Source organism: Ambystoma mexicanum, chromosome 4q (assembly GCF_040938575.1).
Source record: "Ambystoma mexicanum isolate Mex_15411 chromosome 4q, UKY_AmexF1_1, whole genome shotgun sequence".
Taxonomy (NCBI): Eukaryota; Metazoa; Chordata; class Amphibia; order Caudata; family Ambystomatidae; genus Ambystoma; species Ambystoma mexicanum.
Genome location: NC_090928.1, coordinates 1,308,336,956 through 1,308,350,821, shown reverse-complemented (window position 1 = coordinate 1,308,350,821; position 13,866 = coordinate 1,308,336,956). Strand labels below are relative to the sequence as shown.

The 13,866-nt window shown below is 56.7% G+C and overlaps 1 protein-coding gene across 3 annotated transcripts in view; it reads right to left on the bottom strand.

The window, feature by feature from the left end:
• The window catches only part of LOC138468420 (zinc finger protein 84-like), a 90,246-nt gene extending 77,712 nt beyond the window's left edge, over positions 1-12,534 (bottom strand). For all 3 annotated transcript variants that reach the window (XM_069608974.1, XM_069608972.1, XM_069608975.1), the window contains exon 1: positions 12,429-12,534. The gene's annotated coding sequence lies outside the window, so the exon portion shown is untranslated. The remainder of the gene's footprint in view (positions 1-12,428) is intronic.
• Between the last annotated feature and the right edge of the window lie 1,332 nt (positions 12,535-13,866).

Sequence of the window (13,866 nt, the reverse complement as noted above, 5' to 3'; positions counted from 1 at the left end):
AGCGCTGAGAGTCGCGCCCCCATTGGTGGATAGAACAGAGGCCTATCATTGCATCCTGTTTAGCAGGCTTCCCAGCGCTGAGAGCCGCGCCCCCATTGGTGGATAGAACAGAGGCCTATCATTGCATCCTGATTAGCAGGCTTCCTAGCGCCGAGAGCCGCGCCCCCATTGGTGGCCTATCACTGCACCCTGATTAGCAGGCTTCCTAGCGCCGAGAGCCGCGCCCCCATTGGTGGCCTATCACTGCACCCTGATTAGCAGGCTTCCTAGCGCCGAGAGCCGCGCGCCCATTGGTGGATAGAACAGAGGCCTATCACTGCACCCTGATTAGCAGGCTTCCCAGCGACGAGAGCCGCGCCCCCATTGGTGGATAGAACAGAGGCCTATCACGGCATCCTGATTAGCAGGCTTCCCAGCGCTGAGAGCCGCGCCCCCATTGGTGGCCTATCACTGCACCCTGATTAGCAGGCTTCCCAGCGCTGAGAGCCGCGCCCCCATTGGTGGCCTATCACTGCACCCTGATTAGCAGGCTTCCCAGCGCTGAGAGCTGCGCCCCCATTGGTGGATAGAACAGAGGCCTATCACTGCATCCTGATTAGCAGGCTTCCCAGCGCTGAGAGCCGCGCCCCCATTGGTGGATAGAACAGAGGCCTATCACGGCATCCTGATTAGCAGGCTTCCCAGCGCTGAGAGCCGCGCCCCCATTGGTGGCCTATCACTGCACCCTGATTAGCAGGCTTCCCAGCGCTGAGAGCCGCGCCCCCATTGGTGGCCTATCACTGCACCCTGATTAGCAGGCTTCCCAGCGCTGAGAGCTGCGCCCCCATTGGTGGATAGAACAGAGGCCTATCACTGCACCCTGATTAGCAGGCTTCCCAGCGACGAGAGCCGCGCCCCCATTGGTGGATAGAACAGAGGCCTATCACTGCACCCTGATTAGCAGGCTTCTCAGCGACGAGAGCCGCGCCCCCATTGGTGGATAGAACAGAGGCCTATCATTGCATCCTGTTTAGCAGGCTTCCCAGCGCTGAGAGTCGCGCCCCCATTGGTGGATAGAACAGAGGCCTATCATTGCATCCTGTTTAGCAGGCTTCCCAGCGCTGAGAGCCGCGCCCCCATTGGTGGATAGAACAGAGGCCTATCATTGCATCCTGATTAGCAGGCTTCCTAGCGCCGAGAGCCGCGCCCCCATTGGTGGCCTATCACTGCACCCTGATTAGCAGGCTTCCTAGCGCCGAGAGCCGCGCCCCCATTGGTGGATAGAACAGAGGCCTATCATTGCATCCTGTTTAGCAGGCTTCCCAGCGCTGAGAGCCACGCCCCCATTGGTGGATAGAACAGAGGCCTATCACTGCATCCTGATTAGCAGGCTTCCCAGCGCTGAGAGCTGCGCCCCCATTGGTGGATAGAACAGAGGCCTATCATTGCATCCTGTTTAGCAGGCTTCCCAGCGCTGAGAGTCGCGCCCCCATTGGTGGATAGAACAGAGGCCTATCACTGCACCCTGATTAGCAGGCTTCCCAGCGCTGAGAGCTGCGCCCCCATTGGTGGCCTATCACTGCACCCTGATTAGCAGGCTTCCTAGCGCCGAGAGCCGCGCCCCCATTGGTGGCCTATCACTGCACCCTGATTAGCAGGCTTCCTAGCGCCGAGAGCCGCGCCCCCATTGGTGGATAGAACAGAGGCCTATCACTGCACCCTGATTAGCAGGCTTCCCAGCGACGAGAGCCGCGCCCCCATTGGTGGATAGAACAGAGGCCTATCACGGCATCCTGATTAGCAGGCTTCCCAGCGCTGAGAGCCGTGCCCCCATTGGTGGCCTATCACTGCACCCTGATTAGCAGGCTTCCCAGCGCTGAGAGCCGCGCCCCCATTGGTGGCCTATCACTGCACCCTGATTAGCAGGCTTCCCAGCACTGAGAGCTGCGCCCCCATTGGTGGATAGAACAGAGGCCTATCACTGCATCCTGATTAGCAGGCTTCCCAGCGCTGAGAGCCGCGCCCCCATTGGTGGATAGAACAGAGGCCTATCACGGCATCCTGATTAGCAGGCTTCCCAGCGCTGAGAGCCGCGCCCCCATTGGTGGCCTATCACTGCACCCTGATTAGCAGGCTTCCCAGCGCTGAGAGCCGCGCCCCCATTGGTGGCCTATCACTGCACCCTGATTAGCAGGCTTCCCAGCGCTGAGAGCTGCGCCCCCATTGGTGGATAGAACAGAGGCCTATCACTGCACCCTGATTAGCAGGCTTCCCAGTGACGAGAGCCGCGCCCCCATTGGTGGATAGAACAGAGGCCTATCACTGCACCCTGATTAGCAGGCTTCTCAGCGACGAGAGCCGCGCCCCCATTGGTGGATAGAACAGAGGCCTATCATTGCATCCTGTTTAGCAGGCTTCCCAGCGCTGAGAGTCGCGCCCCCATTGGTGGATAGAACAGAGGCCTATCATTGCATCCTGTTTAGCAGGCTTCCCAGCGCTGAGAGCCGCGCCCCCATTGGTGGATAGAACAGAGGCCTATCATTGCATCCTGATTAGCAGGCTTCCTAGCGCCGAGAGCCGCGCCCCCATTGGTAGCCTATCACTGCACCCTGATTAGCAGGCTTCCTAGCGCCGAGAGCCGCGCCCCCATTGGTGGCCTATCACTGCACCCTGATTAGCAGGCTTCCTAGCGCCGAGAGCCGCGCCCCCATTGGTGGATAGAACAGAGGCCTATCACTGCACCCTAATTAGCAGGCTTCCCAGCGACGAGAGCCGCGCCCCCATTGGTGAATAGAACAGAGGCCTATCATTGCATCCTGTTTAGCAGGCTTCCCAGCGCTGAGAGCCGCGCCCCCATTGGTGGATAGAACAGAGGCCTATCATTGCATCCTGATTAGCAGGCTTCCTAGCGCCGAGAGCCGCGCCCCCATTGGTAGCCTATCACTGCACCCTGATTAGCAGGCTTCCTAGCGCCGAGAGCCGCGCCCCCATTGGTGGCCTATCACTGCACCCTGATTAGCAGGCTTCCTAGCGCCGAGAGCCGCGCCCCCATTGGTGGATAGAACAGAGGCCTATCACTGCACCCTAATTAGCAGGCTTCCCAGCGACGAGAGCCGCGCCCCCATTGGTGAATAGAACAGAGGCCTATCATTGCATCCTGTTTCCCAGCGCTGAGAGCCGCGCCCCCATTGGTGGATAGAACAGAGGCCTATCATTGCATCCTGTTTAGCAGGCTTCCCAGCGCGAGAGCCGCGCCCCCATTGGTGGCCTATCACTGCACCCTGATTAGCAGGCTTCCTAGCGCCGAGAGCCGCGCCCCCATTGGTGGCCTATCACTGCACCCTGATTAGCAGGCTTCCTAGCGCCGAGAGCCGCGCCCCCATTGGTGGATAGAACAGAGGCCTATCATTGCATCCTGATTAGCAGGCTTCCTAGCGCCGAGAGCCGCGCCCCCATTGGTGGCCTATCACTGCACCCTGATTAGCAGGCTTCCTAGTGCCGAGAGCCGCGCCCCCATTGGTGGCCTATCACTGCACCCTGATTAGCAGGCTTCCCAGTGCTGAGAGCCGCGCCCCCATTGGTGGCCTATCACTGCACCCTGATTAGCAGGCTTCCCAGCGCTGAGAGCTGCGCCCCCATTGGTGGATAGAACAGAGGCCTATCACTGCACCCTGATTAGCAGGCTTCCCAGCGACGAGAGCCGCGCCCCCATTGGTGGATAGAACAGAGGCCTATCACTGCACCCTGATTAGCAGGCTTCTCAGCGACGAGAGCCGCGCCCCCATTGGTGGATAGAACAGAGGCCTATCATTGCATCCTGTTTAGCAGGCTTCCCAGCGCTGAGAGTCGCGCCCCCATTGGTGGATAGAACAGAGGCCTATCATTGCATCCTGTTTAGCAGGCTTCCCAGCGCTGAGAGCCGCGCCCCCATTGGTGGATAGAACAGAGGCCTATCATTGCATCCTGATTAGCAGGCTTCCTAGCGCCGAGAGCCGCGCCCCCATTGGTGGCCTATCACTGCACCCTGATTAGCAGGCTTCCTAGCGCCGAGAGCCGCGCCCCCATTGGTGGCCTATCACTGCACCCTGATTAGCAGGCTTCCTAGCGCCGAGAGCCGCGCCCCCATTGGTGGATAGAACAGAGGCCTATCACTGCACCCTAATTAGCAGGCTTCCCAGCGACGAGAGCCGCGCCCCCATTGGTGGATAGAACAGAGGCCTATCATTGCATCCTGTTTCCCAGCGCTGAGAGCCGCGCCCCCATTGGTGGATAGAACAGAGGCCTATCATTGCATCCTGTTTAGCAGGCTTCCCAGCGCGAGAGCCGCGCCCCCATTGGTGGCCTATCACTGCACCCTGATTAGCAGGCTTCCTAGCGCCGAGAGCCGCGCCCCCATTGGTGGCCTATCACTGCACCCTGATTAGCAGGCTTCCTAGCGCCGAGAGCCGCGCCCCCATTGGTGGATAGAACAGAGGCCTATCATTGCATCCTGATTAGCAGGCTTCCTAGCGCCGAGAGCCGCGCCCCCATTGGTGGCCTATCACTGCACGCTGATTAGCAGGCTTCCTAGCGCCGAGAGCCGCGCCCCCATTGGTGGCCTATCACTGCACGCTGATTAGCAGGCTTCCTAGCGCCGAGAGCCGCGCCCCCATTGGTGGCCTATCACTGCACCCTGATTAGCAGGCTTCCTAGCGCCGAGAGCCGCGTCCCCATTGGTGGCCTATCACTGCACCCTGATTAGCAGGCTTCCTAGCGCCGAGAGCCGCGCCCCCATTGGTGGCCTATCACTGCACCCTGATTAGCAGGCTTCCTAGCGCCGAGAGCCGCGCCCCCATTGGTGGCCTATCACGGTATCCTGATTAGCAGGCTTCCCAGCACCGAGAGCCGCACCCCAATTTGTGAATAGAACAGAGGCCAGGAAAGTCGTTTTACTTTTTAGCGATTGATAATCTGGATTGTCCTTCTAACAGTGAGTAATTGTTGTGCTGTGACCCTCCCCTTTTTTGCCCTTTTAATGTTATTTGTCCCGCCCATGTGTATTGCCTTTTTAAGATAATAAAAAGAGCCCCTGCAGGCACGTGCAACAGAACGGCTGCAGACTCCCAAAGAGGAATGACTGAGTCCGTGTCTCATTTAGGCCTGCACCCCCACACTGTGTGAGCATGGGCCTGCAGGCCTTGTTGCCATGGTGCCCTCTTGCCAGTAAGGTGGCCAGGCTCTGCGTGTGCTGGGAAAGGTCCTCCCTGCCCCCATCTAAGACCAGGTGTCCCCGGCGACCCTCTGAGGCACTGGGCCTCCCTGGTGCTGGTGTCCCATAGAACCCACAGGGGGGCAGCTTGAGGCCAATGGTGGGCCCCCATAACAAGTGGGTTTGCCTGTCTTGGCTGCTCGCTTTCTCGTATAACTGACTTTATTATAATTTTACAATGTACCACACTCAAGTAAAAAAGGGGTGTGAGAGAGGGAGCGAGAAAGAAAAGGCGAGAAAATAAATAGTATTCCTGACAACAAAATACATTGGGGTGTTAAAATATCTAGTTTCCTTCCAAGCGGGTGGTAGCAAGGCCAGACTGTCCCGGTCCAATTCTAAAACTCTTAATGCTGCAGTAGTTCCTGAGAACTTAAGGCATAAGGACAATCCCTCGCCCTCCCCCCAGGATACGCCATGCAGAGCTCCATCTGTGCTGGCACGGGAGCATGCCCTGCTGGCAGCCAGACCTGCGGGGCACGAGGCACGACGGCTTGATGCAGATCTCGTCGCTGGCATTGATGGCATTCCCCTGTGGGGTACAGAGATCACCTTCACTTTTAACCCTTCACGGCCCTGATACTCGTGCCTGGCACAAGTACAGCAGACCTCACTTTCTATAAACCCACCCATCATGCTCTAAATTCCCTTGTAGAACTGTCCCCCTTCCATAGCTTACAACACAACGCATCACCCAGAGGGCAATGCCACTTAGCCAAGTGTGCAGCTGTTGTCTATTACAGACAACTCCTGTTGCCGAGGTCGCGGCACATGAAAGGACGCACACACGGAGGTGTAACATAAACCTCTTTATTCTTCCTTCCCTTCTAGTAACTGGCGCCCAACGCGCCTTTCCCACAAACCCCACTTCCCCGCTCCCACGTCACGCTGGCGCTCCGCCTCCCCAACGGAGGGGGCCGAGTGCCCTTAACCCATGGAGTGCTGGGTAACACTACCCCCGAACATTATATCCTAACATCAACTTAACATTCCTCAACAAGTCTTATCGGTTTCTTGATCACTCGTCGGGGCCTCTCATCTTGAGCTGTCGCCTCTAGGACAAGTGGATTGTTCACTCCCTGTCTCGTCCCTCCCGGATCCCCGACCGGAGGGGTCCACAGGTCATCTCTCTGCATGCGAGGTTCTGGGGAGACAGACCTCCTCGGCTCTTCCGAGCCTTCTCTCTTGAGATAGTGTCTAAATTGTTGACAGTTCCTGGTGACGGCTCTATCTTGATCTTCAGCCGTCACCATAGTACCTTTTACTGCGACTACCCTCATGGGACTTGGGGCAAATCGTGGATCTGTCTTCCTGGTTATCGGTTGTTGCACAAGGACGTCGTCTCCTACCTGGAAGTCTTTTGTTTCAGCGTGGCGCCTCGCATCAGTGTCACGTCTCGCCTTCTCCTTCGCTTCAGCATCACGTTGGAGAGTGTCAGTGTCAAGCGGTTCTTCACTTGACGGGATGCGTGGGATGCGGGTTCGCACCTCGTAGCGAAACATTAGTTCAGCAGGAGTCTTGTTCGTAACTTCATGCGGGGTATTCCTGTAAGCTCTCAGGAGGCGGCACAGTGCTTGATGCGGGTGGACTGCCTCCACCTTGGCTCTTTGTATCGCTTTCTTGATGGAGGCCATGAAGCGTTCCGCCATCCCATTCGCTTGCGGGTGTCAAGGGGTTATCTTCATGTGCTTGAAACCCAAATGCATCGCTAGTTCTCCAAACACGTGCCCGCAGAATGGTGGTCCATTGTCAGACTTGATGGTTTTGGGAACCCCCCACTCGCTGAATACTTCCTCTAGCACCTCTGCCACCTGGGGAAACGCTGTGGTGGAGACCGATTTGACTATGGGGAACCTTGAATGTTCATCTATTAGCAGCAAAAGGTAGTCACCGGTTTCGGTCGGTCCGTAGAAGTCCACAGCCACTCGTTCCCAGGGCCGATCTGGTATCTGTGTGTGTTGCAGCGGGGGTGGACGTTCCATTGAGGCGGTGCACTGGCACGCATGGCAGTTTTTCACCCATTCATCGACCGCCACATCTAGGAAGGGAAACCAGACGTAGCATCTCAACTGTTTCTTGGTGTTCTCCGCCCCTCGGTGACCTTCGTGTGCCGTTTGGACCACCTCGTTTCGTAGTGTGGCGGGGATAACAATCCTGCAGCCTCGTAGAAGAATGTTGTTGCCCTTCACAGCCAGTTCACCCTGCACTCTGGCCAGTCTCGCAATTTCCTGTTTGTTGACGCCCGGGTGGGCTAGCATAGCCCTGTGGTGGTCCTTCCATTTGCTGGTTAGAGTCAAACTGATTGCAAGGGCTGTCGTCGGGTCAGCGGCAGATGCGGCGGCCACCCTTTCGAGGGACAACGCTGGTGGTAGCGAACGATCTGCTATATATTGCACATAGGCCACATCTCCTTTCCGCGTCAGCGGGGGCCCCACAGGGTGTCGCGACAGATAATCGGCTGGGTTCAGCTCACCTCCGGGGCGATGGATGATGTCGTAGTTGTACTCTTGAAGCCGGATGCCCCACCGCTCAATCCTTGGTGGCATCTTGGTGTGCGGGTTCCCGAACAGGGATAGGAGTGCCTGGTGGTCGGTAATCAGCGTGAACTTCTTCCCGATGAGGAAATTGTGGAAGTGTTCACATGCCCATACTGCGGCTAAACTCTCCTTCTCGGCCTGCGAATAAGCCAGCTCCGGCGTGGATAGCGCTCTGCTCGCGTAAGCGACCACATGTCTCGGGTTGATGTCCGCCCCACTGGTTTGAGCTAGTATGGCCCCAAGGCCGACTGGGCTTGCGTCCACCACTACCTCGGTGTGCCACGCGGGGTTAAAGTAGGCCAGTCGGTGGGCCTCCGTGAGGGCCTGCTTGATGGCAGTGAATGCCTGCTGGCATGCGGGAGTCCACTCGAACACCGCCTCCTTCTGCAGGAGCCTCCTCAACGGGTCGGTGAGGGAGGCAAAGTGGGGGATGTATCTCGCACAGTACCCCGCCATGCCAAGGAAAGAGCGGACGTCCGCAACCTGCAGCGGTTCACCAAGGCCAGTGATTGTGGCAACTTTGTCGGGATCCGGCATCATCCCTTCCCTGGAGAAGATGTGGCCGAAGAATTTAAGTTTTGTCCTGCTGAATCTGCACTTGGAGATGTTGAGCGTGAGACCAGCAGCTTGAAGGGCTTCACACGTGGCGTGCAGCGCTGTGTCGTGGGACTCCTTGGAGGCGCCGAACACAAGTATGTCGTCGCTGTAATTCAGAGCACCCTTAACGGGTCTGATAATTTGACGTATGGCTTCCTGAAAGATCTCCGCAGCAGACGAGATACCGAAATTCAGTCTGCGGTACCGGAATAGGCCATCATGTGTCGCAAATGTTGTGATGACTCGAGAGTCAGGGTGAAGCTCCAGCTGATGATAGCCCTGCACCAGGTCGAGCTTGGAAAACATCTGGGCGTTGTTCAACTGCACAATCATGTCTTCTATGCATGGACCCGGGTGTCTCTCCCGCTGGATAGCCGTGTTGGCCACCCTCATGTCCACACATAGACGGATTTTCCCACCTTCTTTCGGTACGACCACCAGGGGGGAAACCCATGGGGTTGGGCCCGTTGCTGGCTCAATAATGCTGTCGGAGAGTAATTGCTGGAGAGCCTCGGACACTGCCTCTTGGAGGTGAAACCCGACCCGTCTGGGGTGTTGCGGCACTGGGCGTACCAGCGGGTCGATGTGTAGCTTGATGGGAGGGGCTCTGAGTTTTCCCAATCCAGTACACAGCTTTGGGAATCTTTCCATTATGTAGTCTTGTGTGATTAGGTTCTGGTTTCGAACGCATGCTATTGTGCTAATTGAGTCCTTCGGCTTGCTTGAGGTTGCGTTAATGGTATCACCTGCTTTCACGTGTATCTCGATCAGACCCAGGCGGGATGCTGTATGGTAGCTGATAAGGCATCTACTCCTGGTGAGCGAGCGAATGACGTGGATGTGGTGTCCACCTGTCGTCCATTCAGGAGAAACCGTTGAGCGAATTGTCCCACCGTCTGCAGAGGGGTAGCAGCGCCCCACTGGAAGATTCTTGAATGTGACGGGGTAAGCTGTGGTGGGTCTGACATCCTGCCGTAGTCCTGCTCGCCCATGATGTTCACGGTGGCGCCAGAGTCGATCATGAACTGGAATTGGTAATTTCCCATCTTGATCGGGATTTTTGGGGCTTCGCGCGCCTCTTCGTTGTCAAGAATGAGATTGACGAACTCGTCCTGGTCATATGGATCATGCGGCGCATTGTAGGCTGCCTCTTGATCTTCGTGATAGAATGCCTCCGGCCTTTGTTCCATGGGGGGGTTTTCGTATTCATCCATGAACTGTCTGGGCTGGTCCACCTGGTCTGGTTGCACGTAGTATCCCTGCATTTGGTATTCATCGATTGCTCTGACATATCGTCTCTGGTTTTGCCCTTGTTGGTACTGCCTCGGTTGATTGTATTGTGAAGGTGGCGGCCGAAACGGCGTTCTGGCGGGTGCTTGTGGACGCATCAGGGGAAATGGTATGCCCTCCCTGCATACAGAGTGGAAATGCCCCTCTCTTCCGCAGTTCGTGCACCGTTGGGATAATGCTGGGCACGACCCGGAGTGTGGGAAGGACATCCCGCACCGATAGCACTGTCTTTGCTGGCGCGGGGTTGGTGCCCCTGGTGCTCTATATTGTTGTGGTCCTCTGTCGCCTTGTCGAGGCGGCTGTATGGCGCCTATGAGTTCATTGGTGTCTTGTTTGGGGTTATTTGTGTTGCTCATGGATGAGGCTTGTGCATCCACTCTCTCGTGTATGCGAGCGAGTTCGCTCACTTCGGGGATGGTGAGAGGCTTTTTCAAAAGTTGTTTCTTGAGTGCAGGAGAGAGACAACCTTCTATCACTCTCAGCCGTATTGCTTCTTCTAGGGAGAAAGCGTCGAACTGGCAGTTGGCACCTTTCACTCTTAGGCGCGTTATGAACTCATCAACAGTCTCGTGTGGCAGCTGGGTGCATTTGTTGAACAGATATCTCTCATAGTCTCGGTTGACTTCGATGATGAGTAGCTTGTCCAGGGCCTTAATCAGGTTGGGGAAGGTGCCTTGTTCTGCCATCGGGATTGTTTTTACTACAGTCTTGATTTCGCCCCCCACGAGGTTGAGAAAGATGTCCCTTATGTTGGGGGAGTCACCATCGCCGGACCCCCGCACAAAATGGTGGAAATCTTCCATCCAGTCAGTCCACCTGGGACCTTTTGTCGCTTGAGGCGTCATGGTGAATGGCGGGGGCAGCCTCAGCTGTATTGATTTCGCTGCGCGCACAGGCTGCGGGGACCCAGGATTGGATCCCTGGACACTCATGTCGTCAGGAGATGAGACCTCTGGGATCTTCAGGCGGTGTGTGGTTCTGGGGACACGGGCGTGTATCAGCGCACTCACCCAAACGTGCGGCGGCAGGTCCGGCTATGGGCCTTTAACGGTGAGAGGTGGCTCACAGACGTCGCTGGCGTGGTCCGTGGCAAAGGGCTGGAGCAGCCGCAGGCATGCGTGAGCAGTGGGGGCCGCCTGGCGTGGAGGATGCGGTACACACGCGTTAGTTGAAGTAAATGCGAAAAAAAAAAATTTTTTTTTTTTTTTTTTCAGCCGCGGCCTTGTATGCGGAGGAGGAGGAGGAAGCGCGGCGGGTCCGCGGCCGCCCACGCGCGAGCACTGGCGGGTAGCTGCACCTAGCGCCACGGAAGGAGGAGCAGGAGGAGGAGGCTCCGCGTGGTTCCCTGCACGCGAGCCGGGACGCGGCGGACTGCCGCTGGAGGACTCCGGTGTGCGAGGAACAGCCTCGTCGCCAATGTTGCCGAGGTCGCGGCACATGAAAGGACGCACACACGGAGGTGTAACATAAACCTCTTTATTCTTCCTTCCCTTCTAGTAACTGGCGCCCAACGCGCCTTTCCCACAAACCCCACTTCCCCGCTCCCACGTCACGCTGGCGCTCCGCCTCCCCAACGGAGGGGGCCGAGTGCCCTTAACCCATGGAATGCTGGGTAACACTAGCAGACCTCACTTTCTATAAACCCACCCATCATGCTCTAAATTCCCTGGTAGAACTGCCCCCCTTCCATAGCACCCAGAGGGCAATGCCACTTAGCCAAGTGTGCAGCTGTTGTCTATTACAGACAACTCCCTCCTCACCAAAGCCTTGCCATGAACCCCTTGTTCCCAGGTGATGAGAAAGACATCCCCCGCCCCCGTCAGCAAAGCGGGGCGATCCTGCATCTAGGAGCATTATGCGGGCCGTGCCAGTAGGGCTCATTCCTTTGGGTCCAGCCGAACACACGGGCAACGACCTAAAGAAGGCCGAGAGGGTGGCAGTATAACATAACATGACAGGGCCATATGTAGGGTGCACCTCACCCCGAGTGGGCCCTCCTGTTGCTAGTCAGATAGATGCATGTCCATTGTTAGGGAGCTCAGTGGTCGTCATGTGCCAGGCGTGTGAGGGAGCAGGGCGGGATTCTGATGCATTCGCCCACTGTGCCACAGGACAGGCCCTGAAGCTGGGCCTCACGGGACATGGGGCCGCTTCCAGGCGCGGGGGGGGGGGGCAGGAAGGGGAGGGAGGGGGAGAGGGGAAGGGGGGAGGGGGGGAGGGGAGGGAGGGGAAGAGGGGAAGGGGGGAGGGGGGGAGGGGAGGGAGGGCAGGGAGGGGAGGAGGGGAGGAGGGGGAGGGGGAGGGGGAGGAGGGGAAGCAGGGGAGGGAGGGGAGGGCAGGGAGGAGGGGAGGAGGGGGAGGGAGGGGGGAGGGGAGGGAGGGGAAGGGGGGAGGGGAGGGAGGGGAGGGCAGGGAGGAGGGGGAGAGGGAGAGGGGGAGGGGAGGGAGGGAAGCAAGTGGACACCTGTGCAGACAGGTGTAAACTGCAGCAGTCACCTGCCCCCTCCAGCCGGGGCTTCACACAGCAATGGCGCGTCCAGGTCTGGGGAAGCAAACATCATCACATGATTAATGGACGGCCTTTCGTGTGATGACTCGTGCATTAATAATAAAACATAATAAGCACGATCTAAATGAAACGCCTCGCGCACTTGCGAGGCATGAAGAGAAGATATGCACTGGAGTCTAACCCACCCCCCACCTCACAACACACGGGAGCAGGAATGAACTCCAGCACTGCTTTCTCACAGGATTGTGCAATTATGCCCATCACTCACCAGCATCTCTGCTTATTAGTGTGTGCCCTGTTTTCCACTGGGAAAGTAGCTTTAGATGTGAAGAATCAGCAGGGAGGACAGTCTGGCTGTCCTCCGGAATGTCAAAACCTGCCGAACAGACATGCGTAGTACCGAGACACTGATCACCAGAGGCCGACGTCAGAACCTGCCGAACAGACATGCGCAGTACCGAGACACTGATCACCAGAGGCCGGCGTCAGAACCTGCCGAACAGACATGCGCAGTACCGAGACACTGATCACCAGAGGCCGGCGCCAGAACCTGCCGAACAGACATGCGCAGTACCGAGACACTGATCACCAGAGGCCGCCGTCAGAACCTGCCGAACAATCATGCGCAGTACCGAGACACCGATCATCAGAGGCCGACGTCAAAACCTGCCGAACAGACATGCGCAGTGGTGGGATAAAAAGATCACCGGAAGCTATCGTCAAAACCTGCCGAACAGACATGCGCAGTACCGAGGCACTGATCACCAGAGGCCGGCGTCAGAACCAATGCAAAGACAAGAATATAATCAAAAAGAGCATGCGCAGAAAGACACCGATCTTCCAAGATGGTAACTGTTACTTTGCACATCTGGGGACAGATTGAGAATCACGCAGTCCGTATTAAAGATGTGCTCTTTATTAAGATCGGATGCCAAGTTCTCAATGGGGAGCAGGTGCAAGTGGATCTAGGTCAGCTGGCCTAAGCCCCGCCCACCTGGTGCCTTCCTTCACCATCACTGTCTTGTGGCCAATGCTGGATTTGACTTTTATGGACTTCATTCATTCACAGTGCGTCACTCTTTCTCAACTCTCATTCTGGACTTCCTTTGCATCTTGTACTCATGGTGGCCCTGAATCATGCTGTTCCCATCTTCATCTTGTATCCTGGCTTTCAACATTATGTGTTACTTCTGACTTCTGCAATTGTATTCGCTCTCCACTCTTGCTTCTCCACTCTTTTTGACTGCTTACTCTCTGTTCTCTCCTCCTTTCCCTTCTCCCTTTTCCCATCTCCTCCCCTTACTTTCTTCTATGCACTTACTCTATCAGAATTGTCCCTGGACCTAATATGATAGCAACCTCGTCTGTTTCCTCCACCCTCCGATTACTGTTTTTTTAACCCCCACCACCCCTCCAGCACTTTCTGAAATGTCGTCAGGCCTAGTATGATAGTCGCCTGTTTTGTTCCTCCCCTCCATTTCTGCACCCCTCTCCCTCACCTTTTGTTTTTCTCCGGCTCTACCAGAAATGTCATCAGGCCTAGTACAGTAGTCGCCTGTCTGTTTCCATTTCCTTCCCACTCTCCCCCTCTCTTCCTTATCTATGTCTTAGCTCTTGCACTATCTGAAATGTCGTCAGGCCGAGTATGATAGTTAATTTCACATCCTTACTATTCATGGCCTGTAAGAATGTCATTGTATTTTCCC